Genomic DNA, 12,470 nt, shown 5'->3' with positions numbered 1-12,470 from the left:
CCAGAAGTAGTTTGCTATATATTTTTAAATTGAATGATTTGCTAAAAATCAATGAGCAAGACAAGACTAAAATTCAAGGCCTCTTAGTTTCTAAGAAAACTGTATGATATTACCAAAAACTTAGTTCAACCCAGAGGGCATTTACTTTTACCATCATACTACCGTATATGCCGGCGTATTAGGCGACCTGGCGTATAAGACGACCCCGTCTTTGTCGCTGAGCCGCATTCCTAGAACGTCGTCTTATACGCAGGAAACTATCAGTATTTCCGGCGTATAAGACGACTCGGCGTATAAGACGATTCGGCGTATAAGACAACCCCCGTCTTTGGCGCCGAGTTTAGCGCTTCTGGAAGTCGTCTTATACGCCGGCATATACGGTATTTTTTTCCTGGAGTATTATATAGTATATTAAATATCTGACTAAGTCCCATTGGATCCAGACTTAGGACATTATCAAAGACGCTTCTTGAGACTGCAGATCAGGCCTCTGCTTGTAGCCAGCCCTCAGTCTACCACTCAGCAAAACGATGGAAGGCTTCTCCTACATGAAGTATGAAAAGAAGTGCTTTTAGGAGGCAAACTCTGGAATAGCAAAAACCTATCCTTGTAGAAGCACATTAAGAAAGAACCAGCATATTTATCTGAGCTGCAAATAGAGAGAGATAAGAAATTAAGGAATAATTAATATTTTAATTTTAAAAAGCGAGCATTTCCAGGTTTTCTAGGACTGTGTTGCAGCAACACTGCTCTTTTGGTCTTTTGTTCTGAAATTAAAATGGTATTATCCAGCTGGAAGCTAAGGAAATAATCTGTTAGCCATTAAATGTCCTTCTCTGACAGTCTGGTTTCTAGATAGTTCTGCTATTAGCAGCAGCACCTGCTGGTGAAAACAATGCACATTTTCAGTGATGCAGCAGATGGCAGCACTTAGCTTATGTTAGCTCAGTGTTTCTCAACCTTGACAATTTTAAGGCATGTGGACTTCAACTCCCAGAATTCCACAGCCAGCATTGCTGGCTGTGGAATTCTGAGAATTGAAGTCCACATGCCTTAAAATTGTCAAGGTTGAGAAACACTGTGTTAGCTGATATCAAGAAGCTAAACAGAGTTAGACTTGATGGGAAATCCCAGGGCTGTGTAGACTAGTCCAAGAAGTCACCACCAAGTAGGAAGAAAGCACTGTCAACCAACTTCCATACTGTTGCCAAGAAAATTATAAGGACATGTCCATGGAGTCACTTGGAGGCAAGTTTGACTCAAATGATTGCCTTAATTGACTTCTAAGCAAGCAGAACATACATCTGACGCAAATCCACAAAGCATAACTACGTTGAATATTCTGATGTTCCTGCCAATCTGGGATCATCCATTAAGACCCAGCTTTCATCACTGATTAATAAGACAAACAGGCAAATTATTGAATGTTAATGATTGATCAAAACATCTTTGCAACCATTCACAGGCCACATTCAAATAGATGCCTATCAATAGCAGCTGATTCCTACAGTTGCCTTTTTTATCCAGAGATCAAACAGAAGAAGAAGAAAAAAAAATCCTGTTTTCCAGCACATCAAGAAAACCTAACCTCAGGATAAAGGTCAGCTTGCTTGTGAAAATCTAGATGACAAAATGAACAGAGGGTTGTTGTTTTATCTACCAACCTTATGGATTTGGTGTCTCTTCAGAGTACCTTCAGAGAGAAGCATTTGGGAAGACAACCTATAGATCAGGGGTCTTCAAACTTGGCCCTTTTATAACTTGTGGACTTCAACTCCCAGAATTCCTCAGCCAGTGTGCCTGGCTGAGGAATTCTGGGAGTTGAAGTCCACAAGTCATAAAAACAGCCAAGTTTGAAGGCCCCTGCTATAGATTAAAGAACTTGAAGGAAACTGTTTTTCCTCACCTGTTCCTATTTCAGTCAAACGGAATGCATCCCATCTCTAACTTGGAGATATTTTTTAGTATACAAAGGCCTTTGGCTGTTTTATCATTAATAATTGTGCATGTAACATCATAGAACAACTGGAAATAATCTCTTCGATACTGAAGATAATTAAAACCAGCTGGAACCCAAAAGGGTTTTTTTATGATTATTATTCAGAATATCCTCCCTTTTCTTTTCTGTGCCAATTTGTATCTCATTGATATGCTGCTTGGAAGGAGGTAGGGTTTTTTTGGGGGGGGGGGTGGCAGACTGAAGGGAACTAGGCTGTGATCCATTCTCCAAATCCTGTGGCATGTCATTGATTAATTGCTGCATGCCATATGGAAATGTACATAAATACCCTGTTCAGCTTGTCTACCAATTAATCATGCAGTTCAGCAAATGGCTTATCATGTGGTAACCAGTGTGCCGCGTGCTAGAAGGATGCATCTCCACTTAAAATTAATGTTTGTGTATATATTGCCTTCAGTGATGTTTTACTCAGTCAGATCCTGCTTTTTCAGCACCACTTATTCCTCACGTATCTGCTTCCTACAACAAAGAAAACACAGGTGTGTCAAAGAGTTCTCTCCGGTCAGCGGTGGAGCCAAAGGATTGTGGTTTGCATTCACAACTGTGTTGCTCCTGAAGTGCAGTTCATTGTAACTGGTCCCCTTCTCTCTGATTTTAGGAAGGGTATCAAGAAGCACTTCTTTCATTTAGGTTTTGAAGTAAATTTGGGGACAGTTTTTAGCTTGTATAAATGTTTCATGTTCTATTTTTGCAATGATTTCACTGTGTTTTTTATTAATGTGCATTTGTGTTGTGTTGGCCTGGAGGTTGTTGAGTGTGCTTTGTGGTGCTTTGTGAGATAGCTATCTAATAAATATGGTTATCAATTAGAAATGTACAAATTAAGCATTTTTTTCTGTGAACATGTTCCTTTTCAGTCTTAGAAATTGAACCTCAGCAAAACTTCAGCCTATCAATCCAAGGCGTTTTTTTTTTTTTTTTTTTTTGCCTCAAATCACATCGCTTTCCAGATATTAGATCCTGGGAGATGTTTTATGATCAATAATGTTACAAAAAAATGTTTGGCATCATGGCAAATTAAGGCAAATTAAATATCAGTGCAACCACTGAAATGTATAGCAAGGAAGTTAATGATGTAGGATAATAGCTGTCCAGAGTCATTTGATAGTGAGATGGGCAGCAAACAAATAAAATTAGATTTCATATGCTTTTGTATATTTCTTTATACAAAGAAGTTTAAACTGCTGTTCACTTGTCGTTCCCCTTTGATTTTCTCTCATTTTCTCAGTGCATAATTACTTTCAGTCTTGTTTCTTTCTCAAAGAGTGAAACCTTATGAATATAATGGAAGAATGAATCTTGTGAAGAGTGAAATCTATGAAAGAGGTTATTTGCCTGTTTAACAAATGGCCCAACAAGTAGAATCATTTCATTTTACTCATCTACCGTGCTATCTTTCTTCTCCAATGAGCTCCAGATAGACAAAAATGGCTTTGATAATAGTTATCAACCAGGATTTCTGCTTGTGCATGTATGTGTGTGAATCATGTTTGGTTTGCAAAACCTCTGATGACCAGCAGATGGCAGTAAAGAGTCTTCACTGTCACTTTGCTCCTCTCTAGTGGTTTAGTTGTCCATGCAGTATTTTTATAGCCCAGATACGCAAGCTGGTATAAATCTATTTCAGTGAACAATGGGGAAAAATAGTGATGCCCCCAATAATGTGAATTCATAATTGTGATAGTAGCTATTTCAGAAGTGTGTTTATCTTAATTAGTTAATTAGGAGAGGGGAAAGTCAATACCTTATCCAAAGGAGGATGGAGGAGGATGCTACAGAATGTGATCCTAAATGATAAATATAAAAAGAGCCAATGCTCCAGAGTATAGGGAAGAATGACTAAAGTACCGAAGCAGCCAACGCTTTAATAAGAAAAGCAGATAAAGAACTAATTTTATACACTTAGTTATTGCAGAATAGTTTGTTGGTTTGTAATGGTTGTGCCATTCCAGAGCCTCAAAGCAATAAAGTCAGAAGAAAATAATGCCATCAGATACATTGCAAGACGGAAACAAGAACTGTGGTGATGCAGCTTAAATTCCTGTATTGATCTCTAAATGCTTTCTAGAAAAATTGGGACTTCTGGATGAGAGGAAACCATTCCTGCTACTTCAAAGGAGGGGAGCTGTCAGACCTGCCACAACTTAAACCTCTAAATAGAAATGACCCTTGGCTCCATCAGCTGAGAAAGGTATGGTTTTATTAGAAGTCAAGTGTATTGCAGTAATGCAAAGCCAGAACTGAGAACTATGTGCCAAAATCCCTAAGTTCAACTTTTCCCTCTCTTTGCTGTCTCTCATTGCCCACCCGCGTGTAACCCATCAGGTTGAGGCAAGATATTTTCATAAGTCAGTCCAAGCCTAGTTTGGTATGCAGCTCCCTCCTCCTTCCAGCTGAGTAACCTTGAAGCAGCATCTCGAGGGGATACAGCACTTAGTTTCGTTTCCCCAAGCATTTTCCCCCCCACCGTTCCCCCTCCCTCCCAGTTCATGGCAGTATGTATTGCATTGCAGCAAAGCACAAGCAAGCATAAGGTGGCAGCTGACAGGAGCAGCCCCCAAGAATGCCTGTCTCTATACACGTTCTCATCATAGCTTCAGCATTTGGATGGTGTCTAAGCATCGGAGATGGTTTCCAAGCCCTGAACCACATTTACCCTGGGAAACAAAAAGACAGTCAGTGCATCTCCCGTAACAACAATGTTGTCACATGACAATATTGGGAGTGTCCTGCAAGTACCTGGATAGCTGCCTTTTGTACCAGCAGTAATTCCTGCTTGGTCTTCAAAGCCCAAGCCAGCTCCAAGTCACAGTAAATTGTCACCATCCAATACAAATAAATTAAGTTACTCTTTAACAAAGAATCCCAGGCCAATTTATAAAACCAAATCAGGATGAGGATAGGTGTTTCCCCATCTCTCTGACTTCTTAGGACTAAAACTGAATCATCTCTCAGAATCACTTAGCAATTGCCTAAAAGTGCAACAATCTTGTGCGTGAACTTTTCAATGGAACAAGGCAGGCCCAGGGCTTATTATTGCCACCTGCAGGCCAGCATAACAGATTTCATCTAATCAAAAATTCCACTTAATTAAAACGTCAGCCATTTGTCCCAAAGTTTCATGATGAGGAATGATTTCAATGAAGGAATTTTATCTGAACAAATACATTAAAAATCTGATTTATTTCCATGAAGGCAGTAGAGAAACTCTTTCCTACTATAATGCAGAACACACCTGAAGATTTTGCCAGCCGTTTCCTCCATATCATGAACGTGACCTGACCCACCTGTTCCAATTTTAGGTAAACATCCCTCAAATGATATGACTCAAATGCTTTGGCCCTACTCTTAAAATACTAACTGGTTTTGTTCAATTTTGTTAGTCATAAATCAGGGAGGGCGGTATTTCCAACAGGAGACAAGCACTAAGTTCTTCTTTCAACAGTTCCCATCTTCCACTGCTGTTGTTATTGACCCCTAACTTCCCACTTTATCTGGCCTTTGAACAGACAAAGGATGTCAGTGGCAGAGGCAGCCCTCCTATTGCCCGCTTCATCCATTTCTTTGTTTCTTCCTAAGCTCACCCAAGTCAACATCTGGCAGGCCTAAGTCCAAAGGGCCACAGAATTTAATAATTTCCTCTTACGTCCTCTTGCGTTCATTCAATCACTGTTTTTCTCATTGCAGACTACTTCCCATATCCTCACTGCAAACAGACCACATGTCTAGCAAAGCGCTCGAGAACCTTATTGCAACATCCTCTATGAGGGAAAAACCATCAGCATTAACTTAGGTAACGCAGATAGTCTTTGACTTCAACCATTCATTTAGTGAACAGTCAAAGTTACTGTTGCACTGAGAAAAGTGACTTAAAACCGGTCTTTTTGCATCCTTCCCAACCAATTTCTGACAAGCAGTCGATGGGGAAAGCCAAATTCACTTAACAACCACATGATTTACTCAACAACAATGGCAAAAATGTTAAAAAAAATCAAGTGAAGCTCAGTGAATTATTGCCTTGCTTAGCATTGGAAATTCCGGTCCCAATTGTGCTCATACATTACGTAACACTGAAAGCCCTTATTGCAGGGGTCCCAACCCTTGGTCCACGGATGGTCCGGTCCATGGCTCATTGTGAACTGGGCTGCGCAAGTGGTGGCAAGTGCGCAAAGCTCCATTTGTGCAAGCGGCAGGTTTGCACATGAAACCATCTACTCCCCCCCCCGCCACCATTGCACGATTCGGGACGCATTGGACATTTGAATTCAGCAGAAGCCTTGTTAGGCGAAATGCTCCTGAATGTAAGCAGAGCCTGAAAAGTACATAGTAATTTGATCCCATTGCAAAAGTGAACTACTCGGGATCAAGCTGTCCTGGAGGAAAAATGTGAGCTTAGCTATCAAGAATTGCTAATGGATATTCGCAGCATTTTTAAGTAAAAAGAGATTTATTAGAACAGAGGTCCCGAACCTTTTGGGCACCAGGGACCGGTTCCGTGGAGAGAGATTTTTCCGCGGACCAGAAGGGGCATGGTTTTGTGTCCTGCCTGCATCCTGTGGGTGGGGCTTTCCTTGTTTGTGTGGACCGGTTGTTGGCCAACAGATTGGGGGTTGGGGACTCCTGTATTAGAAAATACATGAGGATACAAGAACCTCACTTCTACCTCGAAGAGATATACAACATGCACAGAATTCTCTTTTGCTTCTTAAACACATTTTCCTCTGACTAACAATTAGATCAAGTGAGAAACGGACATAGGGCAGTATGGGAAGACCTTATCTGTGTGACCCCATTTGCCCCTGTGGACAAAATAGCTTATAGGTGCAAAGAAACAATGGAGCAACCAATCTGAAAACTCTTAGGAATAAAAGTCCATTGTTTTTTCCAGATTTATTGAAATCCTTTTTGTGTCTATTGAGAAATAAATCTCCTAATAAAAATTATTCGGGACAAGGGGGTGGAAAGGGCCAAGTGTTTTTAAGAAAGCTGAGGATGGTATCAAAGAGGCACTGCTGCTTACAATACACACTCAGTTGTGAAGAAGGTTCTCTTGTTAGCCCAATTTTTGCATCTTTCTTTAGCACCACAAAAGACTAAAAATCCCATTCAACAAAGCTTAAGTGGAATGAATGTCTCCCAATATGTGCGAAGATGCATATCATAAAATTTAACATGGGTCAGTGAGGATATCCAAATATTTACCTCTGTCCTGAGGGCATTTATAGATAACCCTCATATTGTGGTTAAACTTGATTTCAAGTGAGACAGCCCTCCCTTATCACTCCAGCAGCCACTTCCTGTTTGTGTTATTGAGCACGTCAGAAAGCTCTGAATATCTTGATTTACAAGTCATGCTATGATGTGAGAAGAATGAAATCTAATTTCCTTGCCAACATTAACTCAGTTTGATGCAAAACATCTATTCTGGACAGGAATAGACTGACAGATCAAGCCAAATATCATTTACTTTGTTCTTTCCCTTTTTTTTCTGTGAACTTTGTATTAAATGAAATTAAAATGGTTTTTTTTTTCGATATATACATGTGGTCCTAAATTCAGAATTTACTTTTCAAAAACATTAAATGTACAATTCCTATGTTCTTTATTTGCTTTTTCATTTGTTTTTTTAAAAAAGATGAGCAAAACATGGAAAAGCAAAAAACTGAAATTAAAAAAAACCAAACAAAAATAGAAACTACACAACAGCAAATATTTTTAAAAACAAAAAATTTTGGAGTAAGCATTAGTATATGTGTAAACATAAGGAGAAATACGAAATCCTAAACATCTGTATTCAATATTTCTATTTTTAAAAATAATTATTTGTTGAGATAGAGGTAGCGAACTCAGGCAGGAATTACTTTGTCAATATAGCTAAAAAGAGAAATCAAATGTAATTAAAACCAGCATAGAGCCTGGTTATCTAAGAAAGAATTTGCCAATCCTGAAAGATTGAGTAGATTAAGCATGTTCCAGGTCCAGTGCTTGAAACACTGTCATCTAACAACAAGAAAGGATATTTTATCATGTACGGTGGATATATTAAAAAGTAGAAAAATGTATACAGATTAATACACTATTCCAGAATATTTTAAAGATTAATGTAGAATTGAAACCAAAGACTTTTCTTTTGAGATTAATAGACAGATAGTTAGAAAAAAAGCCATCTTTTATATTTTTGACAAGTGCAGGAAGATTACTAGATGCTCAAAAGTGGAAAGATTTGACCTTACCAACCACAGAAGAATGCTTGGTGAAGAATTTGCAGATGGCTAAACTGACTCCCTTGATTAGAGAAAAGATAATATCTACATTTATGGCTGACTGGAAACCTCTTACTCTTTGCATGAAACAAAAACAATGCACTTATAACTTGTGGATGGATGATTAGGGGAAAAAATAGATAAAGCAAGCTGTTTTTATAGCCGTAGGGTAAGAGATAACTTTGTAATCATGCTTATATTTGCTGCAAAGGAAACTAGAAGCTGCTGCTTTCTATTTCTTTTTTGTTTTAATTTCTGAAGTTTTGTCTTTTGTCTTTTTCTTTCTTCTGTATTAAAATAAACCCACCAAAACTGCAGCGCTGAATCACTACTTAGCCAAGATAGTGCCAGGTGCACATTGTGAAAAAGTCAGACTTTAAAGAAAGAAAATTGATGACAATTGTGTGCCATTGAGAATATACAGTCATAATGTAGGATCAATGCCAGATTACAGATCAAAGGCATTGTGAAAACTAAAGTAGAAGAATTATGCTTTTAAAATTCCAAAGAAAACAGATTCAAGAGGCTTTCAGAATAAGTTAATATGATAGTCAGAGAAACATGGAGGACAAAACCTATGCCAAAAGAAAAAAAAACAACTAAGATGTACAGTCAGTAATTAAACTCAGATTTATTTATTTTTTCAAGCAAGGAAACTAAGAAAAAGGATCTCAGTCAAGAGTATTAATCAATAACGTCTATGAATAAAAAAAAGAAATGGGTACTGTTTTTAAGAAGATCAGAGAAATTACTGGATCATTAAGTAGGCATATTTAAGAAAAGGAATGTGCAAAATTCATCAATCCAGGAATGGAATGTTCTAGAGAACTCCAGAATGTTCAATTTTTCTCCAGGTCATGTCAAATTTGCTCCCAAACCATATCTGAGGGAGATGGGCAATTTAAAAATAGGAAATATAAATAAATAAAAAATATATAATTGGAGGATGGGGCAATTTGGTGCTTTTTTGCAATAAATTCTCCAAATCAGAAGAGGTTTGAAGCTAAGCCAACTTTGTAATGTCTCACATTGCTTTATATATTTTGCATATCTCTTTTCAAAATAACCATAGAAAGGATCTAACAGAGGCAAATGAAGCTAAAGAAAAAGGCAAAGATATTGTAGAATCTGTTTACAAATAGGAGTATGAAATAACAAAATATTTGCTAAAATAGAATAGCAATAGCACTTAGACTTATATACTGCTCCATAGCTCTCAATCCATCGCTCAGCAACGATGGATGGCTCTTCCTACATGAAGTATGAAAAAAAGTGCGTTTAGGAGGTAAACTCTGGAATAGCAATAGCACTTAGACTTATATATCGCTTCACAATGCTTTACAGTACTCTCTGAGTGGTTTACAGAGTCAGCCTATTGCCCCCAACAATCTGGGTCCTCATTTTACCGACCTCAGAAGGATGGAAGGCTGAGTCAATCTTTAGCCTGTCAGGATCAAGCTCCTGGCTGTAAGCAGAGTTTGCCTGCAAAACTACATTCTAATCACTGCGCTATCTTGGCTCTTGAATATGTATTTAGGGATTTTTTACCATCCTCCTTGAGACTTTGGGCAACCTACAGGATAGGACAAAACATTTAAAAAGGAAAAAAAAAGTCCAACAACTTTGGTTTAATAGACCAAAACACCATACAAGGGGTCCGTCACCCACACTAAACTAGGCCAGGATTTTGATGACAGCTCCACTCTGGCCTGATAGCTATTAATATTGGTGAAGATATTATGCCTCAAACCAACAGATGACCTCTGTAGTGGCTTCATGTAGATAATAAACAGCAGGGGGGAAGGGACTTTGCAGAACCCCACAAAAGAGCAACTACCATTGCCTCCTAAACAAAGACTGGAACTGCCACTTAAAAGGGAATGAAATTGTTCAGTTGCATTGTAGTGTAGTGGGAACAGCGAGGCATTGAAGACACGGAGTTGAAATAATAGCTCTTTATTTAGTTCTCACAGAAGCAAACTCTAGCACAGCAGTTCTCAACCTGTGGGTCGGGACCCCATTTGGGTCGAATGACCATTTCACGGGGGTCGCCAAGCAACGCAGTCTGCCATTTTTCCCCCCTTTTCCTTAGCTGTGCTACTCCCTTTTATTCTATTGGCTTTGGAAAGCCAATAGAATAGACTCTCTTGAATAGGGTCTAATTCTATTGGCTTTCAAAAGCCAATAGGAATTGTCCAGCCTGTCTCTGCCCTGCTGAGCCCGCCAAAAGTCCCATTCTGCAAATGGGGCTGCACCAGTTGAGTAGTCCTCGACTTACGACCGGTTGAGTAGTCCTCGACTTACGACCGGTTGGGGGTCGCGGCATTAAAAAGGTTGAGAACCACTGCTCTAGCAGCTGCTTGACTCATATTTATATGGACCGCCACTAGGCGGCGGCCAATCAGTTTAAAGTACTCATTCCCACCTAAAACAAAGGCTTAAAGTTATACAGACAAACAGTCTATAATTCAACAACCAGTTAACCGTTTTTATAACAGACCTTATGAGTTAGCTAAATATATAACATGCATATAATTGCTTGTTAGGCCATCAGGCTAGGAAGTCTCACCTTTCTTTTTTTTCCACATTGCTCAGAGAAAATAAATCAGGATACCTAATGCTTAAATAATTGGGAGGGAGGGGTAAATTTTCAGGGAAAGGGTGGTCATGCTGCTCTTCTTTTTCAACCTGTATTTCTGTCAGGCTGGAAGCCATACAAGTAGCATGGGTCTTTATTTATTCAGGGACTTTTTTTCAGAAAGAACTTCTGGCAGTTTAAAGTTTTCACGTCATCAGCGTGAAAACTGCAAAGCCAAAGTTACTGTGGCAATGGCTGGTGTATAGCAACACCAGAGAAAACCACTTCCTCTCTCTCCTGCTATGCAGAGAAACAGGCAAATTACCCACCTAAGTAATGTTAGCATTGTAAACAAGCAGGGCCTGCAGATCAGCTTCAGATTCATGTTGCGAGGGTGGATTGTGCTTGAGAACTGTTTCACATGTCAACCGCACGACAAAAATATTGCAAATCCCAGAAGCTCTGCACACCCTAATGTTGTCACAAAGAAGCAAGAAGAGATACGGTGGGACTGCTCCCCAACACTCTCTTGTCCTCTTCTTGACAAGTTTCCCACCTCTTCTTCACACACTCTAACACGAACCATCACTAAAATTTGCTTCTTGTGGAGGTTTCCCTCTTATTTAAGCACAAATAAAATGTCTTTAATTCCCTCAGGTATTTGCATATTAGGTTTCTCTGCTCTTCATTGCCAGTAATTCTGTCTCCTTTTCATATGTCAGTGTCTAACTCAAACCTGGAATGTGTTTGGTAAAGAATAATCTAGAAGTAACATTTTCAATCATGGTCTTGGCATCAGTACATGTAGAAGGCCTCTTATGAGGTTTCCCACCCACATCCACCAATAAAAGTTGAATGCTTTAAAAAAAAAAATTACCTCAGTAACTGATTGGCCTAAATGTCTGTGGAGATTCTCAGTCATCCAGATCATGGATATCTATGTCCTCAGTGTCACCTATGGCCTTTGTCTTTTAAATGCAGATACACTGCTGAATCTTGTCCTGATGGGTTTGTTCTCATGGCACAACATAGGAGAACAAACCCATCAGGACAAGAGTGCCATCTGCATTTAAAAGACAAAGGCCATTCTTCTGAAGGCAGCAAAGTCCACATTTTGAACAGACAGGGCCGCTAGTTTGAAAGAGGGGCCAAAGAAGCCATTATATCAAAATTGCACAGCCCTCTCTCAACAGAGGGGGAGGGATATGACATCATCTATCTCCTGTCTACAGCACAGTTCTTTCTGCAGTTCCAAGAAGGCTCCAAACCCATTTGCACAACTTAGGTGTCCCTGATGATACAGATAAACTCCCCTAAACTCTACTAAAGATGTTACCTAGCCTGGTAATGAAAGGTTCAGAAACCAGCCCACAAGCTCGGAGAACAAATCTTCACCCTCACATAGATAAACCTCCAAGTGGCCTCAATGACTCTCTAAAAGAATGCAAATGACCAGCTGTCTGCAAGGAATATAAATCCTTCCATTCCCCACCATCCAGTCAGAGCTGAATAAGTTTTTTGGATGAGAAGTGAAATGTCTTCAAAGAAAAACAAAAAAGTCCAGTTGCCTCTTGAAAAAGCACCTTTGGGATAACTGATTGGTTCTGAT

General features: G+C 39.2%; 1 long non-coding RNA gene across 3 annotated transcripts in view; it reads left to right on the top strand.

Annotated features, from left to right (window-relative positions):
• Nucleotides 1-1,449: 1,449 nt before the first annotated feature.
• Nucleotides 1,450-12,470, top strand: part of LOC120304608 — a 14,342-nt gene continuing 3,321 nt past the window's right edge. For 2 of the 3 annotated variants that reach the window (XR_005555770.1, XR_005555769.1), the window contains exons 1-3: nt 1,450-1,600; nt 4,089-4,211; nt 5,708-5,813. This is a non-coding gene — a long non-coding RNA (uncharacterized LOC120304608). Of the gene's footprint in view, nt 1,601-4,088; nt 4,212-5,215; nt 5,323-5,707; nt 5,814-12,470 lie in introns of all 3 variants that reach the window. The other variant, XR_005555771.1, reaches the window with a different exon arrangement.

This window comes from Crotalus tigris, unplaced genomic scaffold (genome assembly GCF_016545835.1).
Source record: "Crotalus tigris isolate CLP2741 ecotype Arizona unplaced genomic scaffold, ASM1654583v1 scf7180000017641.3106099, whole genome shotgun sequence".
Lineage (NCBI taxonomy): Eukaryota > Metazoa > Chordata > Lepidosauria > Squamata > Viperidae > Crotalus > Crotalus tigris.
The sequence above is the reverse complement of the archived record's forward strand: the minus strand, read 5'-3'. Positions and strand labels throughout refer to the sequence as shown.